Here is a 19,236-nt window from a genome sequence, read left to right on the forward strand (position 1 = left end):
GAGTAGAGATCTATAAGCTGCAAAGAATTGTGGCCATTTCTGCAACCTATCAAAAAGAGGAAATATGTTTGATTAAACAGGCTGTCTATAACTTGCTTAACAGAGTACATGACATCACAGCACATTTCCAATAGGTTAATCTATTGTCATTGTTATTGTTATCATTTATTGAATATCTATTATATGGCAGCCTCTGCACTAGGCAATTTATATATATTATTTAATTACCACAACTATCCGATTTTACATATGAGGAAACTGAACCTCAAAAAGATAAAGAAAACTACTGAAGGCCATTTGATTAATAAGTGATGGTGCCAAAGCTCACATTTCATACTTCCTTGGGTCTTAAGATGCAAGCTAAGCTTTGATTGCCTAAAGTTCTGAAGGAGAAACAAAACTTGAAGCTAAGATGAAATTAAATATTTAAGAAGGTCTGGGAAATGACATGGAAGAAAGAAACCTGGCATTCTGACCTTAAATATGAAAGTGATGCCCGGAGCCAGTTTTGGCAGATGACCCTCAAGTTGGTCACAGCTCATCTCAAGGACAAAGCAATGATGATTATTGTGACTCATTTGATATCATATGTTGCCTGGTTCTTTCCCTTTTCACAGAGGATGAGGAAATTCCTTTCTGATCAAAGAATCTGTGTTAGTGTTAGAAGATCTTGAGTAGAAGGAAGGAGATAGAAGGGAATTGGTTAGAAGAAAGGGAAATTTAGTCTAGGAGTGGAAAATAATAGAGCAGAGGAAGAGTTTGAAATGCCCTAGGCCAGATATTCCCAGCATCTTTTGGGAATGAGGACACAAATAAGATAGCACTTTGTTGATATTACAGACAAGGCTTGGAGAGCATGTCTTGACAAACATATTGCAGTAACCTCATTGTCTCTCAGCAGTCTGCAGCCCATAGGTTGGGAACTGGGGGTTTAGCCTTGAAGAGTAGATAGGTTTAATTTTGAGGACCAACTAATTTAATTTGGTAGTGATTACTGAAAGCACTGTGTTGAGATGGATTCTCAGGACACATCTAGATGTTAACAGAAAAGATTGCTATGAGTGATTATTGATCTCTCTCACTGGTCTGAGCAAGTATGGTGGTGGCATGTATACTAAGTGTGTTTTCTATCTCTGATGGAGTCACATATTCATAAGAAGAAATTGCAGCACAGAAAGTTGTCATAATTTTCTTCCTATTACAAAGTGAATTAATAGCAGAAGCAAACCTAGATCCCTGATGTCCTGATTAGTGCTTTTCCATGACACTTAGCCAGTTAAAGAACCATAGTTTTTGTTACCATTTGTTCTCAGGCAAAATATGTTTCTCAATGTTCTTTGTACATTGCCTCTGCTTTTTTTATGGAAGTCTGCTTCCATGCCAGACATGGTATGGTTTTCTTCTTTCATTTAACAAAATTAACTAAAGCTTATTCAGGCATTGCCTGGTGAATTTAACTGATTATTGAAAGAGGGGTCTCAACTCTGCTACATTTTCATATCCACCCTTTGATTATGACATATTTGTGGCCAAGCATTAGAGTTTGAGATTAGAGGACCAGCTCATTGCTGACTACAATCTAGTTCAATTTAAGAAAACCTGGTGAGTCTTCTCCTTTACACTCCATCCTCAACCTCCAAGTCCTCTTCTTCTTTTTCTGCTTTAATGCTTTTCAGGCACCTAAGATTAATTAATTTGTTTACTCATATGCACACCCCTGCCCCCACCACACACACACCTGTATACCCACGAAACATGAGACTCTCACAAAACCTCAAGAACTAGAATGGATTTAGGCTTCATCCAGTCTGTCTTCTGAGGACATTAAGACTCAGAGAGGGCAGAGCTTGAAGCCAATGTTCCAAAATCCAGTATGCAAAATGGCCAATTTACTGAATGGCTAATTCACATCCCAGTTTTGCTTTTGTGAATTCTCTTGTTTAGTTTATGAGTTTTCATTTTGTCTTCATTGTAAGGATTGTTAAGTTTGCCTCTGCCCCAGCTTTCTCCTACTGCAGCTGAGTCTGGGGAGAAGAGAAAGAGGAGAATGAAAAGCATGTAAAGATTGGATAAAGAATGTGAATAATTTCTATTAGCATCTTCTCTATTAATAATATATAATTAAAATGCTTCAAATATACTCAGAATGTATTGTTGAATAAGACTTTATTAATGAAGGACACTAATATAGAACATACTATCATGATCTCATTCCTCTGATAAAAGGATGAATAGATTTCCCTTGCACTCCTCAATTTTCTCTCTCTCCCTCTCTCTGGTCCTCAGTCCTAGAAGCCTTCCTTCTTTATCTCCTCTAAATTCCCTCAAAACACCAAGCCCTTTTCTATCTCATGACTTTTGCACTTGCTGTTCTCTATGCCTTGAATTCCCCACTCCCTCTTAGCATCAACATCTCCCTGGCATTTTAAAAGTCTCAGCTTAAATGTTCTCTTCTTAGTGAGGCTTTACTACATCACTTAATCTAACTTCACTCCTTTATCCCATGTATCAGTTAGTTTTTGCCATGTAACAAACACCTCAAGATTTAGTGGCTTAAAACAACCAATATTCATTTAACTCATGATTCTTCTGGGCCCAGCTGGGCTCACTCATGGGTCTGAACTTGGCTGGTGAGTTGGTGAGGTCCCAGATGACCTCAGTCACATGTCTAGTGGTTGGCTGGCTGTCACTTGGGGTGATGGGGATGACAGGGCCATATATTGCTTATTCTCCAGAAGGCTAACCCAGGCTTGTTCACATGGCATCTTAGAGTTCCAAGAACAAGAGTGTAGGTCCTCAAATGCAAACACTTTTCAAGTCTCTGCCTACATTGTATTTGTTGTGATCCCAGTGACCAAAGCATATCAAAAGGCCACCCCAGGTTGAAGGGGAAGAGAAAAACTTGAAAAGAGAATACAAGTAGAGGCTTGAAAAGCCCTTGCACATTAGAGTTTGCTCTCTCACTGTGCTTGCGACCCTGAAGCTGCTATATGACAAATCCAGGATGGCCTGCTGGAGATTGAGGCTTCAGGGAAGAGAACTAAGGTGCCCCAGCTAATAGCCTGCCAATCACCAGACATGTGAGTGAGGCTGTCCTGTATCATCTGGCTTCCAGCTGATCCACCAGCTGAGTATAGACATGTGAGAGAGCTGAACAGAGATCAGCAGAGTCAGCCCAGATTTGAAAATCACCTGGTCAACTCACAGAATTGTGAGCTAAATAAAATATTTATTGATTTAAGCCACTGTGGTTTGGGGTGGTTTGCTACACAAAAAAAGCTAATCAGTACAGGGGGCCTCGATTAAGAAACCAGACTCAACTGGAGAATAATATATGATCCTATGTGGTTAGGTCTTGTAGCTGACAATGTTAATGCTTCACCCTTAATTGGTCAGGCCTTACCATTTCTGTTCATGTTTATCTGACTTCCAACTGCCAATTTCTGCATTTTTTTTTTGTCAAATGGCTTTCTCTGGGCACCAGAGCCCACCTTGCCTGTGCACTCAGTAGACCAGAAGTCCTGGAGAATTAACATTTCCTATGAGCAGCCTTCAACCAGTGATGAATGGGAGTTCATGTGTATATACCCCAATAACTTGCAAAATGACCAATTTGTTCCAAACGGTTTCCTGAAGTTCCCCAGTGGGATTGTGTTCCAGGAATTGGTAAAGAGCTTCCAGGTTCAACAGAGGGGAGGACTGCTGGCCGGGGCCTTCAGTATACTGCTTCAGGGAGGGGCTCCATAGCCGCCACCCTGCTTGCTGCCTTCCTGGATGCCACTCCCCCAGTGAGTCCAACATGACATTCTCCTTTCAGGCTCTTGGAGGCTGCTCTGAGCAGTGTCACCCTTTACACTAGAAAGCTGGTAGGCACTATAGGGAAATAACAAAACAAGAAGGAAATAGAGGAGATGCTAGAAGAGAAGGAAGAAAAATATGTGGTGGAGAACATTGTTGACTGTCAACTGGTAAAGGGCAAAGTGGAGCCCTCCTAAAGTGGAGGAGTTTCTTAGATGAGGATGACTCTTGGGAGCCAGAAGAGAACCCGGATTGCCTGACCTCACTGCTGAGTTTCTACAGTCACAGAAAATAGCACCTGAGACAGACAGATCAGAAAGAGGCAAGTGCAAAGCTGATTCTGATTCTGAAGATAACAGAGAGGACAGCAAACCAAAGAAGAAAGAAGAGTCGGAAAAGCCATGAGGCTTTGCTGGTCTTTGGAGCTGAGCAAATTATTGGAGCTGCAGACTCCAGTGGAGAGCTCACGTTTCTGATGAAATGGGAAAACTCTGATGAGGCTGACCTGGTCCCTGCCAAGAAAGTCAATGTCAAATGCCCACAGGTTGTCATATCCTTTTATGAGGAAAGGCATATGTGGGCATTCCTACCTCAGGAGGGCAATGACAAAAAATGATGGCAAGAATTATTCTCCTGAGGACTAGCCCTGTCACATCTGGCTGGGAGTTTCAAGTGGGGAGGGAAGGAATTTGACTTGTGTTGACATCACAGAGGTGGCTTGAGAGATATCCTTTGAAGAGCCAGTATAGTCTCTGTGCCCTGCAGTAGTAGGCCAAGTGCTTGGAAACTGTTCCAAGCTGTGTAGCATGCACATAGTCCCAGTGGAGGGGAAGGAGGATAAGTGTTTCAAGGTAACCTTTGTTGCACTTTGCTGAGAAAAAGCAAAGGGCCTTCTATGAAGGACAAAACATGCAGAATTGGGTGTGTAGGAGAGCAAAAAGATACTGTAGATCTTCAAAGAGCATCTTCACAACCCTCAGCCTTCTTCCCAATAATGTCAACTCTGCATTTTTACAGTGTAGCATTATGTAGTTTTTGGCTATTACTGGTGTATGATTTGGGGAAGGGAGAGATGGAGTGGGGAGAAATGGAGATGGGTAGCCTCATTTTGATTACAATTTAGGGCCTGACTGGGGAAATAGTGAAACAACGGAAAGGACAATGATTTGTTTCTGTGTCCAGAATATTTTACATTAAATATGTCATTGGCACCATAAATAAGAACTGTGAGAGTTCTTATTTTCAAACAGCGTTTGAAAGCTGTGAATAAGCATGTCCATACCACAATATCTTGTGTATCCCATAAGTATATACACCTCCTATGTACCCACAAAAATTATTTTTTAATTGAAAAAACATGAATATCTGAAACCTATAAGTCAAGATATTCCCTATTTGAATTTAATGCTGTTCCCTACAAAGAACTAAGCCAAATCATAAGTTACAAAATCTGCCACTTTGCAGATGGAAAGTAACTAAGGAGGGAAACCTTTTATTGAAGCCTATACACAGGCAGATCATTCTGTCTTTGAGGTGCTAATTCCTGAAATTAAAGAAGAAAACTCTTTATTTTCCAATTATGAAGTTATAAATATCAGCTTTGCCATCCAAGCCAATGGCTGAGGTGTTGGGGAAGGAGAAGAGGGTGGTAGAGGAGATGGGAGAGTAGGGGAAAGACAAGGGCTTATGCGCTTAGGATGGAGAACTCTTGGAGTCTCTCTGTTTTTTAAGCTTTGAACTCTGAAACCATTGGTGGCAGGGTCCAGTCACTGACAGCACAAGTTTCATTGAATGAATTTAGGAGATGAATGATTTCAAAAGCCTTTGTATCAGGAGAAGATTAAACTTTCATACTGGGGCAGTGGTTCACTTTAAAACAAAACAAAACGAAACAAAACAAAAAGCATTTAAAAAAGAAATCCTAAGAATTAAGTGATACCCAAAATGCTCTGTGTTAAGTCAGGAGCTCCATCAGTTCTTGATATCATCTACATTTGCATCTAGAGCTACATTGTAAAATTGTTTTAGGCATGTATCAGGTTTCTGTGAAAACTTTGTTTATGTGTAAACTTCTTACCACATTGTCAATTTTTGTCTTAATAAAAGTATAGATTTATATTTTTATAAGACATTTTCAACATAACTTCCCTGCTCTTGTCTCATTCATCTTCAGCCTGATTTGGAAACACATGGTTCATTTGGGCTGTGTCACTGGCGGAAGCTGGACATTTGCATGCAACAAATTTGGCAGGATGGTTTTAAGTGGGGAGGGGAGAGCTTTTGATATGATTATCAGAGATAGAATGAAAGTCAAGGATAGGAAGAAGCTGGGAGACAAGGGAGAGGAATGCGACTGGCGAGAGATCTTCTTTACCTTATATAGAAAGAAACAAAACTTACAAGTTTAATGTGTTCATTTTTCTTTCTTTTTTTTTTTAAATTAAAGGTACCACCTAATACTTTATTGATTTTTTCTTTTTTTTTAATTGCATTTTTAAAGAACATGCAAAATTGTTGCATAGGTACACACATGGCAGTGTAATTGGCTGCTTTCCTCCCCATCACCTATATCTGGCATTTCTCCCCATGCTACTCTCCCCAACTCCCCACCACCTGCTGTCTCTCCCCTATTTCCCCCTGACAGACCCCAGTATGCGATGCTCCCCTCCCTGTGTCCATGTGTTCTCACTGTTCAACACCCACCTATGAGTGAGAACATGCGGTGTTTGATTTTCTGTTCTTGTGTCAGTTTGCTGAGAATGATGGTTTCCAGGTTCATCCATGTCCCTACAAAGGACACAAACTCATCATTTTTGATGGCTGCAAAATATTCCATGATGTATATGTGCCACATTTTCCCTGTCCAGTCAATCATCGATGGGCATTTGGGTTGGTTTCAGGTCTTTGCTATTGTAAACAGTGCTGTAATGAACATGTGTGCATGTGTCCTTATAATAGAATGATTTATAATCCTTTGGATATATACCCAATAATGGGATTGCTGGATCAAATGGAATTTCTATTTCTAGGTCCTTGAGGAATTGCCACACTGTGTTCCACAATGGTTGAACTAATTTACACTCCCACCAACAGTGTAAAAGTGTTCATACTTCTCCACATCCTCTCCAGCATCTGTTGTCTCCAGATTTTTTAATGATCACCATTCTAACTGGCGTGAGATGGTATCTCAATGTAGTTTTCATTTGCATCTCTCTAATGACCGTGATGATGAGCATTTTTTCATATGTTTGTTGGCATCATCTGTCTTCTTTTGAAAACTGTCTGTTCATATCCTTTGCCCACTTTTGAATGGGCTTGTTTGTTTTTTTCTTGTAAATCTGTTTTAGTTATTTGTAGATTCTGGATATTAGCCTTTTGTCAGATGGGTAGATTGCAAAATTTTTTTCCCATTCTGTTGGTTGGTGATTCACTCTAACAACTGTTTCTTTTGCTGTGCAGAAGCTGTGGAGTTTGATTAGGTCCCATTTGTCTATTTTGGCTTTTGTTGCCAATGCTTTTGATGTTTTAGTCATGAAGTCCTTGCCTACGCCTATGTCCTGAATGGTTTTGCCTAGATTTTCTTCTAGGGTTTTTATGGTGTTAGGTCTTATGTTTAAGTCTTTAATCCATCTGGAGTTAATTTTAGTGTAAGGTGTCAGGAAGGGGTCCAGTTTCTGCTTTCTGCACATGGCTAGCCAGTTTTCACAACACTATTTATTAAACAGGGACTCCATTCCCCATTGCTTGTTTTTGTCAGGTTTGTCAAAGATCAGATGGTTGTAGATGTGTTGTGTTGCCTCCGAGGCCTCTGTTCTGTTCCATTGGTCTATATCTCTGTTTTGGTACCAGTACCATGCTGTTTTGATTACTGTAGCCTTGTAGTATAGTTTGAAGTCCAGTAGTGTGATGCCTCCCGCTTTGTTCTTTTTGCTTAGAATTGACTTGGCTATGCGGGCTCTCTTTTGGTTCCATATGAAGTTTAAGGTGTTTTTTTCCAGTTATGTGAAGAAGGTCATTGGTAGCTTGATGGGAATAGCATTGAATGTGTAAATTACTTTGGGCAGTATGGCCATTTTCATGATATTGATTCTTCCTAACCATGAACATGAATGTTTCTCCATCTGTTTGTGTCCTCTCTTATTTCGTTGAGCAGTGGTTTGTAGTTCTCCTTGAAGAGGTCCTTTACGTTCCTTGTTAGTTGTATTCCTAGGTATTTTATTCTCTTTGTAGCAATTGTGAATGGCAGTTCATTCTTGATTTGGCTCACTTTAAGTCTGTTATTGGTGTACAGAAATGCTTGTGATTTTTGCACATTGATTTTGTATCCTGAGACTTTACTGAAGTTGCTTATCAGTTTCAGGAGATTTTGGACTAAGACAATTTTGGGCTAAGACGATTTTGGGCTGAGACTGATTGAGGATCATGTCATCTGCAAATAGAGACAATTTGACTTCCTCCTTTCCTGTTTGAATACCCTTTATTTCTTTTTCTTGCCCGATTGCTCTGGCTAGAACTTCCAATACTATATAGAATAGGAGCGTTGAGAGAGGGCATCCTTGTCTAGTGCCAGATTTCAAAGGGAATGCTTCCAGTTTTTGCCCATTCAGTATGATATTGGCTGTTGGTTTGTTGTAAATAGCTTTTATTATTTTGAAATACGTTCCGTCAATACCTAGTTTATTGAGGGTTTTTAGCATAAAGGGCTGTTGAATTTTGTCAAAGGCCTTCTCTATATCTGTTGTGATAATCATGTGGTTTTTGTCTTTGGTTCTGTTTACGTGGTGAATTACGTTTATAGACTTGCGTATGTTGAACCAGTCTTGCATCCCCGGGATGAAGCCTACTTGATCATGGTGGATCAGTTTTTGATGTGCTGTTGCAATCGGTTTGCCAGTATTTTATTGAAGATTTTTGCATCTATGTTCATCATGGATATTGGCCTGAAGTTTTCTTTTCTTGCTGAGTCTCTGCCGGGCTTTGGTATCAGGATGATGTTGGTCTCATAAAATGATTTGGGAAGGATTTCCTCTTTTTGGATTGTTTGGAATAGTTTCAGAAGGAATGGTACCCTCTCCTCTTTGTATATCTGGTAGAATTTGGCTGTGAACCCATCTGGACCTGGACTTTTTTTGGGTGGTAGGCTATTAATTGCTGTCTCAACCTCAGTTCTTGTTATTGGTCTGTTAAACGGTTTTGACTTCTTCCTGGTTTAGGCTTGGGAGGATGCAAGTGTCCAGGAATCTGTCCTTTTCTTCCAGGTTTACTAGTTTATGTGCATAGAGTTGTTTGTAATAATCTCTGATGATGTTTTGTATTTCTGCGGAATCTGTGGTGATATCTCCTTTATCATTTTTTATTGCATCTATTTGATTAGTCTCTCTTTTCTTTTTTATTAATCTGGCTAGTGGTCTTGTCTATTTTGTTGATCTTTTTGAAAAAGCAGTTCCTGGATTTATTGATTTTTTTTTGGCTTTTATCCAATTTGCCAGTCTGTGTCTTTTGATTGGGGCATTTAGCCCTTTTACATTTAGGGTTAATATTGTTATGTGTGAATTTGATCCTGCCATTTTGATATTAGCTGGCTGTTTTGCCCATTAGTTGATGCAGTTTCTTCATTGTGTTGATGCTCTTTACCATTTGGTATGTTTTTGGAGTGGCTGGTACTGGTTGTTCCTTTCTATGTTTAGTGCTTCTTTCAGGAGGTCTTGTAAAGCAGGCCTGGTGGTGATGAAATCTCTGAGTACTTGCTTGTTCATAAAGGATTTTACTTTTCCTTCACTTATGAAGCTTAGTTTGGCTGGATATGAAATTCTGGGTTGAAAGTTCTTTTCTTTAAGGATGTTGAATATTGGCCCCCACTCTCTTCTGGCTTGTAGGGTTTCTGCTGAGAGATCTTCTGTGAGTCTGATGGGCTTTCCTTTGTGTATAACCCAGCCTTTCTCTCTGACTGCCTTTAGCATTTTCTCCCTAATTTCAATCCTGGTGAATCTGACGATTATGTGCCTTGGGGTTGCTCTTCTTGAGGAATATCTTTGTGGTGTTCTCTGTATTTCCTCATTCTTCTCTTAATAGTCTTTTTCTTCCAATACTATTTTTAGGTGTGTGTTTGTTTGATATATAATTTACATATAGTGAAATACATAGATCTTCAATGTACTGTTCAATAAGCTTTAACAAATGTATATGCCTGTATAAGCACCTCACAAATCAAGATATAGAGCATTTCTATCACCCATAGATTGTTCCCTTGTGCCCCTTTGCAGTCATTCCTCATTCTTCACCAGAGGCAATCACTATTGTGATTTCTATCATCATATATTATAATTGGCTGTTCCAGAATTTCATAAAAATTAAATTATACAGTATGTACTCTTTTATGTCTTGCTTCTTTACTCAGTATAATGTTTTTGAGATTATCCATGTTGTGTATATCAGTAGTTCTTTCCTTTTTATTGCTGGATTGTGTTTCATTGTATGACTATAGCATAATTTGTTTATAAATTCTCATCAAGTTGGATATTTGCATTGTTTCTTGTTTTCATCTATTCTTAATAAAGCTACAATGAGTCTTCTTATGGGCATATATTTTCATTTCTGTTGAGTATATATCTAAGAGTGAAATTGCTGGATCGTAGGGTAGATGTGAAGCCTTTGCTCTGGTTGCCTTTGTGACTGACCCATTTTCCCCAGTCCTCACCTTGCCCGCTTTCTGGGGCTAGAGCACTAAGATTCCAGCAAGCGTTCTGTGGAGGTGCCTCATGCATTCTCCTGCAAGTTTCAGAGCAGGAAATAGGGGAGGGTCAGGAAATAGCGTAGGGCTAGAAGTTAAGCATGAGTGATTAGGAGACCAGGATCTAGCCTTGGTTCTTTCATTAATAATTTTGAGGCAAGTAGTTTTCTGACCTTTAATCTTCCCCATTGGCTGCTCTTCAAGACTCCTTCCAGATGGTTCTACACTTGTCTTGTGAGTTCATTATAGATGCTCAATTAGAATTTGTTTCCCTATGTAGGACAGGGAGAAGTATTAAGTTATTTTTGTTTCTCTTGACTACAAAACATTAACATATTTTTTTTCACTGATTTTTCTGCCTTCTGATAAGGGCAGGTGTTAAGGATGATGTTTTGTTTTTGTGACCTGGATGGCTGATAAAGACTACAAATAGGGGAAGCCAAAAGAGACCAGTCTAGAAGGAAGAGGAGGCTCTAGAAGGATAGCAAATATATGAGGCAGAGAGAGAGAGAGAGAGAGAGAGAGAGAGAGTGTGTGTACATTGAGGTGCTAGCATAAAAGCAAGAGAAAGAAAGAAAAACACACAGAGAGAAGATGGTTGCCACAAGGCGTAAGCTTTGGGGAGAAAAAATACGTTTTGAAGCAGTTTTGCTGAGCCAGGTTCAATGTCAACAACTCTTTTCCCTCTTACCAAGAAAATTGCAGAAATAGAACCATCATTCTACAGTCTTTTCAGGGTTGCATATATAGTTCTAATGACCTCAAGGCCAGAGGAGAATTCTCCAGAGGGACCCTATAATATTTAGTTTGAATGAATGAAAGCATCAGTTAGAATAAAAGCTAACATGCTGTGACAAAGACACCTAACAACACCATAGACTACAGAACCAGATAGAGGATTTGTCTTTCAGGTAATAATTCAGAGGTGCATGATCCAGATTGGTGAAGCAAATCTCCTTCACAGTCAATCAGAAACCCGAGGTCTTTCTATTGTGTGGCTCTGCCATTCCCTAAGGTATTGTTGTTATCCATATAGTTGAAGCTAGATTGCTGTGGGTACCAGGTGGTGGGAAGAAGAAAGATAGCATGGAGACACACGTACCATCTTATATTCTAATTCTGGAAGTGGCATACGTTACTTTTTCTCACATTCCACTAGCCAGAATTCAACCATATGACCAAGCCTAATCTCAAGGGACATGGAAGTGTAGTCAAGCTGTGTGCCTAGGAAGAAGGAGGGAGTGGATTGTAATGGACAACTGGCAGTCTTTACCCCAAAGAGCAAGCCCTCAAATCCCCCAAGGGACTGCTTGGGGAACCATTTTATTTATGTCCTGAGGGAACACCAATATTCTTCAGGCTTCACTGAGACCTTTTCTACTCTGGTCTATCCTGCATCTCTCCTGTGTATATGCACGCACACCGTGGTCTGATCAGCTTTGGGAAAGAGGATTATTTACAGTTCTTGAGTCCTTATTCAATACCAAGTTAGGATAGAGCTGCATGTGCTTCAGGAGCAGGGTGAAGTAGGAGGGAAGCCAGCTAAAGGGCTCTGTTTCTTCCCCCACTTGTTTGTCTCACAGTGGGGAGTTGAGGCTGAAGTGTCAAGTCTCTCTCCTTTCCTGGAAAATCTTCCCTAGCCATATGTGCCCTTTTCTGCTCACCTTCATTACTCACCTTCATTATCCAATAATCTTTTTTCTTCCCACTTCCCTCACAGACCCTAATAGTGTTGACTGGCTATGACAGTATGCAATTGAATGCAGAGTATTCTCCCTCCACTGTGATTAGTAAACCTTCATCTCCTATGTAGTTGAATCACCTTCAAAAAGATGCAGCTAAGGTCTCCAGGCTACAAATTCCTTCTGAGGTGTTGAGTGGTATGTGCTTGAGTGTTCCTTCATGGTGGCATCAATGCCAATTTTATTAACTGAGAACTTCCTCTCCTTTTTCTCTCTCTTCTTTCATGACATTGACTCTTCCATTTTTCTTTATTCCAAGCCCTCCATGGCCAGTGAGCCAAGTCCACACTGTCAACAGGTCCCTCGGAATGGCATCCTATATTTGGCTTGCAACCAGACTCTGGGGACATCTATACAGCAGTCATATTTGAATAGAGAAATGGAGAATTTTCTTTTCAAAAGAAAGAGCTAGAGTTTAATTAATATCAGGGCAAAATGGTTCATCTCAAAATAAATTATATTCTCTAGCTGCTAGAACAGCTGTTGAACAAAACACATTCTCTAGCAAGTGAGAAGAAGGATGACAACCTGCAGATCTTAAATGAGAAGAAAATTGGAAAAGCAAAAACAAGTAGGTGTGGTAGGTTATATTAATGATGGCCCCCATATACTTCCCCTTCTTGTGGCATCACAAATCTTCCCATTAAGAGACAGCATCTCTTTCTTCACCCCTTGAGTCTAGGCTGGTCATGTCACCTACTTTGGCCAATTAGACATTGGCAAACATAAAGCAAGCAGACTCTTGGAATGTGTTTGTGCATTGAGGCTTTCTCTCTTGTTGCTCCTGAAACGCTGAGTCCCAGCTAGACTGCTTGATGGTGAGAAACATGTAGCTGCCTTCATCACCCCAACCAGCAGCTTGCCAATGCTGGACACATATATGAGGCCATGCTAGGTCATCCAGTCTCTCAATAACTCATTAGCTGACTGCAGGCAAATGAGATATCTCAACCTAGACCAAAAGAACTACTCGGACAAACCTCAGAATTGTGTTCTAAGTAAATGGGGACTGTTTTAAGACACTAAGTTTTGGGGTGGCTTGTGATGTAGCAAAAGCTAACTGATACAACTGAGCAGCCAGTGCATATATGTTTGCATGTCTATGTGTTTCTATATGTGTGTCTCTCGTCTCTTACCTCTTCCCCCATATCCATAACAAATGTTCCCAACATGTCCTGATATCAGTACAGTCAGTTAAGACCTTTACTCAGATGCTCTGTAGGAACTTCAAGTTCTGAAAAGAAACATGTAGTGAAGGAGTAAGTCTCCTATTCTTTCTCTCATTCCTTTCCTGAGCCTGGCCTGGCCAAACTGAAGGAAGGCAGTACCTATTATAGAATGCCCTATATTCCTTATGTCTCTGGAGATACTGTTTCTCCTTGGAAGCCCCATCAAGAGGAATGAAAGAAGGTGTGTGTGTGCCCCTAGGTTCTTTCAGCCCTAGGGAAAGGAAGGACTACTATTGGTGATTTCTTCCTTCTCATCATGGAGTTTAGATACCAGAATTCTACAGCCTAACCCATTGCACCTCATACCTCACAAGGGTTGGCTGTTGCTGATGGTTTTCTTAAGGCAAGTGTCCAAAGAGTGTTCTTATATATCAGACATGGCTACTGGTTCTTAAACCACATCTTTGGCATTTCTGGGTATGTGGAATAGGGGACTCCTGTGGTTAGACAAAGCCAACATGATATCCTGTCTTTGATATTAGTTTTCCATATTTAAGTGGCCTAATTATTACTTGGCCTCTATCAAATCTGTTGATTTTATTTTGAAAAAGACTGTAGTAAATCCAGTTCTTATGAAACTAAAGTGGCTAGCAATAGGACTTCTTTCCTTCACTTTTCTCTGTCCACTTCCCCTCCCTCCACCCACCATTTCTATACATGTTTCAACCATGAAAATTATTTTTCTTTCTTTAAAACAGCTTTACTGGAGTATAATAAAGGCAAAAACAAGTATAAAAGTTACCTGTTTAAAGTATATAATTCAATGTCATTTAGCAAATATACAGAGTTGTGCAACCATTAATACAATCCAGTTTTAGGAGATTCCCATCTGTATTACTCCATTCTCACAGTGCTATAAAGAAATATCTGAGACTGAGTAATTTATAAATAAAAGAGGTCTAATTCATGCATGGTTCTGCAGGCTGTACAGGAAGCATGGCAGCATCTGCTTCTGGGGAGGCCTCAGGGAGCTTTTACTCATAGCAGAAGGCAATGTGGGAGCAGGCATCTTAAATGGCAGGAGCAGGACTGAGAGAGAGAGGGTAGATGCCACATACTTTTAAACAATCAGATCTCATGAGAACACTATCATGAGAATAGCACTAGGGAGATGGTGTTAAACCACGAGAAATCACCCCCATGATTCAGTCTCCTCCCACAAGCCCCACCTCCAACACTGGGGATTCCAATTCAACATGAGATTTGGGTGGGGACACAGACTCAAACCATATCACTATCACATCCAAAGACCTCTTGTGCCATTTGCTGTCAGTCCCCATTCCCACTCTCAGTCCAAGGAAACCACTAATCTATCTTCTGTCTCTACAGATTTGCCTGTTCTGGACATTTTATATAAATGGAATCATACAACATGGGAGGATTTTTTTAAAATAAAGACAATACTTAGGATAAAAATTTCCTAAAGACATAAACATGTTTACAAAAGTTGCTCTTCCTTTGAAAAGTTGATCCATGAATATGGCAAGATAACCTATCTTGGTTTGGTTGCCTCAAGGAAGATGCCAAGGCAAGAACTTGAGGGCAGGTAGTTTATTTGGGAGAAAATAACAGGAAACAAAAGTGAGGAAGTAGGGAGAATGAGACACAGAGAAGGAAAATATACAAAACAAATAAAAAGCATACAGTGAGAAGATTACCACTGTGGACAACTGGGGCTAAATCCCACTGAAGATTGCCTGAGAAACCAGGTGGGAATGTGCTTCTACAGAAACTAGGGTGTTTATCTACCATGCTAGTTCACTAATGCTGTGTAACAAATTACCCTAAATGTAGCAGTTTAAAGCAACAATTAACATTTATACTCTCTCACTCTTTTAAGGGTCAGGAATTTGAGGTTGGCTTAGCTGGATGGTTCTGGCTTGGGGGTCTCCCTTTAAGATTGCAATCAAGCTGTTAGCTAAGGCTGCAGTCATCTGAAGACTTGACTGGGGTCGGAAGATCTGTTTCTGAGATGGCATACTCACCTGGCTGACAACTCAGTTGCTAGCTGTTACAGGAGGCCTTAGCTCTTTACCACATGGCCCTTTCTATAAGTCCTCATAATATGTCAGCTGGCTTCCCCAGAGCAAGTGATCCAAAAGATATCAAGGTGGGAGCAGCAATGCGTTTTGTAATCCAACCTAAAAAGTTGCACATCATTATTTCCTGCTATATTATATTGGTTGCAAAGGTCAGCCCTATTTTCTTTTTGTGGGGAGGACTGCACAAGGGCATGAAAACCAGGAGGCAAGGGTAATTGAGTTCCCTTTCAATCCTGAATACCATATCCATTGACTCCTTAATTGGTTGAAGGTTATCTTGTGTGTGTTGAGTAAGCTCCAGGAGGGACTGCTAGAAGCCTCGGGCAGAAGGTTAGTAGTCATTTGAGGTGAGAAGCTGGCAACCTTCCAGGAATTATCTACTGTGGCTGCAGGTAAACTCAGAGGTGGGCCTATAGGGGCTATGGGACAAAGCTTCACAAGCATCTTCCACATGCCCCAAGGATGCCATCACTGAGACACTTTTTCAGGTCCACCCTTGATAATTAAAAGAGAAATCTTCCACAGCTCAGACTTACAGGTGGAGCAAAATGATAGGTTGTCAGTGAGGTATTTATACCTTTGAAATGCCCTCTAGGTGACTGCCACGCCAGACTGAGCTTTTGGTTTTTAGAAGTCCACCATCCCCAAAGAAACAGCTGCCAGAACACCAAAACCACCCTACTCCTCATATTGCTACAGAGTATAAAATCACAGGCCAGTCCTGGGCAGAAGTCCAGCTATATTCTTGATATGTGGGAAGGGAGCTGGATTCAAAGGCAGAAGTCAAGATTTAAAGCCTCAGTGTGGTGAAGGTTCCTCTCAAGGTAACCTGGAGTAGCAGGAAATGATGACATACCAATGCCTGGAAACACTGCCAAGCACTGCTTTTAAATCATTGACATCAATGGGCTCCATCAGTCATGTCACTGAAATCTGCTATCCTATAAAGGAACAAAAGCAGGGGGAGACAGGGGAAGGTAGGAACAGGGTAACAGAGAGAGGAGAGGAAACAGGCCAATAACTGAATTAGGCCCTTTGCTGAATGGACAAAGCTAGAGGAACCATATGTCCTTCGTGGTCCAGGACAATTCTGGTTTAACTTGTTGTTCTTGAATAGTTATCTACAGCACCTCTTTTTACTCTCAAAAGCATCTAGGTTTGGGTAGTAAACTAGACATTTATCTTACCCATAGCACACTGTACTATCCCAAACATAATCTTCCTCATAATCAATTGTAAATGTTTAATATCTGTCTTGTCTGCTCAGCTGTGACTTCTGGGTGGATAGGGACCACATCTAACTTTTACACTACTCTGTCTGAAGTATTGGCATTTGTGAAGTGCTTAATATATACTTTACTTACTTATTGAATGCATGAATGAATGAATGAGTGACTGAATCAATGAATGGATACACTAGCTCTGTTTAAAAAGATGTGGTATGATCAGAATGAACTGAGGGGAAGGAAGGGAGAAGTCATTAAGTCTAAATTCCAAGGGGAGCCATAAGAAGTGTGTTTTAAAACCCCAGGTCAAGGCTTTATTCAAATGTATTCCTTTTATTTAGTTCCAGCGGCTCTGGGGCCAGATGGTGTGTGCTCACAAACAGAGCTGCTGCTGGTGAAAAGTACAGGGCTGTGAAATATTCAGGAAAGCCCCGAGTGTGAGTCAACAGGCTTTCCATCTCTGCTCTCTAAGGGTCTGCTCTGTCAGCAAGTGGTTCTAAAAGCCAAGAAATTGTGTTTTCGGTGGCATGGGACTGTAATGCACAATTTCTGTATTATTTCCTGTTTAGGGAGAGGGAGCCAAGCATTTTGCCACCAAATAAGGACCATTTATGGACTACTCAGTCACATTTGCTGAGAGCTAGTTGGAGCTACCACGTGATTCTAAGTATAAACTTTAGCCCATCTCACAGAGCCAAGAGCGCAGGCACAGTGTTCACGGATCAGGAAAAAATGAAAGTTGAAGCCAGATTTCTGCACAAACTGCTATATGGTGGCTAATTTAGAGGGGAAGCTTTAATATCTCCAGTGGTGAGATTTGAATTATCCTCCCAGCTTGTCCAAGGACACTAAAAACTCCTAAGCCTTTGGGTCTTAAATTCCCCAACAGAAGTTGCTATTATTATTTTTTTGTTTAGCTTTTAGAAATAGAGTGAGGACACTTCATAAGTCATAATACCTGGCTTTTATTTCTTGTTCTGCCATTGGGTTGTTGTTCAGTAGCCTACTTAATTTTTTGATAGATGTTTTTGTTCTATAGTGGGAATCACTATGCTGACTACATCATTATAAGACTAATGCCCTGTACATTATTATTATAAATATTGATAAAATGTTCACATCTGCCCATTCCAGTCCTTTCCAAGCATAATTCCACAACACATCCTTCAAAAATCCCCTCAAAAGTAGAAATCTTCACAGCAAACTGATATTTATTTAGTATCTACTAGAATACACATAATTACAATGCAATAGCAGCAGGCTAAGGGAGTAGATAATAAGTAGTCACATTATAGTTGAAAGGCAGAAGATGGATAGAATTTAAATAGGCAGTCAGGAGAAAGGGCCTTCCAAGAAGGAGAACAACATTGGTAAAGTCATGGATCAGGGGCTGGTAAACTGCAGCCTGCAAACCAGATTTAGCCTGCTGTGATTCTGTAAATAAAGTTTTGCTGGGATACAGACATACTCATTCATCTATGCATTGCCTGTGGCTGTTTTCACGCTACAGCAGTAGAGTTGGGTAATTGTGACAGAGACTGTATGGCTACCAAAGACTAAAATGTTTACTATCTAGCCCTTTTATAGAAAAAGTTTTTTAAGTCCTAACATAGATCATGGTGGAAATGGGGTCTAGGATTTGTCCTGACCAGAATGGTGTTTCAGAGAATGAGTTTAAACAGAATGGATGGAACCAGGTGACAGAGATCTTCAAAACCATTGTGGTAGGAAACAGGGAACAGGCTCATGGGGAGTGGAAATAGCTTTTCTCACCCTGCAGTAAATTCGGTCTCAGTCCCAGATATTGAGAATCTAGAGGAATGGAAGCTGCTTAAATTCATTGACTACATCTCTTTTCTTCCTCCTCCTCCTCCTCCTCTTCTTCCTCCTCCCCTCCTCCTCCTCCTCCTCTTCTTCCTCCTCCTCCTCCTTCTCTTCCTCCTCCTCCTCCTCTTCTTCTTCTTCTTTTTTAAAATGGAGTCTTGCTCTGTCACCAGGTTGGAATGCGGTGACACGATCTCAGCTCACTGCAACCTCTGCCTCCGCCTCCCAGGTTCAAGCAATTCCCCTGCCTCAGCCTCCCCAGTAGCTGGGACTACATGTGTGCACTACCACACCCAGCGTGGTAGAGACGGAGTTTCCCCATATTGGCCAGGATGGTCTCAATCTCCTGACCTCGTGATCTGCCTACCTCAGCCTCCCAAAGTACTGGGATTACAGGCGTGAGCCATTGCACCCAGCTGACTCCATCTATCTTTCTATCTGTCCATCCATCCATCTGTTCATCTACCCACTGAGCGTATATTTATTAATTTTTATAGAATCATTTTGTTACTCAAATAAAACATGGTAATTGTAGGGAAAAGCATTTTGAAAAATACAAATGAAGCCCATCCCCCAAAGTACGTAACCACCCATAATCCAACTAAGCATAGATAAAACCACTGTTAAATTTCAGTATGTGTCCTT

General features: G+C 40.6%; 1 pseudogene; it reads left to right on the forward strand.

Annotated features, from left to right (window-relative positions):
• The first annotated feature begins 443 nt into the window (after nucleotides 1-443).
• LOC116556582 lies at nucleotides 444-4,414 on the forward strand (annotated as a pseudogene).
• Nucleotides 4,415-19,236: the final 14,822 nt, after the last annotated feature.

The sequence above is a fragment of the Sapajus apella genome, unplaced genomic scaffold (genome assembly GCF_009761245.1).
Source record: "Sapajus apella isolate SASKATOON/1434 unplaced genomic scaffold, GSC_monkey_1.0 scaffold17, whole genome shotgun sequence".
In the NCBI taxonomy this organism is placed as follows: domain Eukaryota; kingdom Metazoa; phylum Chordata; class Mammalia; order Primates; family Cebidae; genus Sapajus; species Sapajus apella.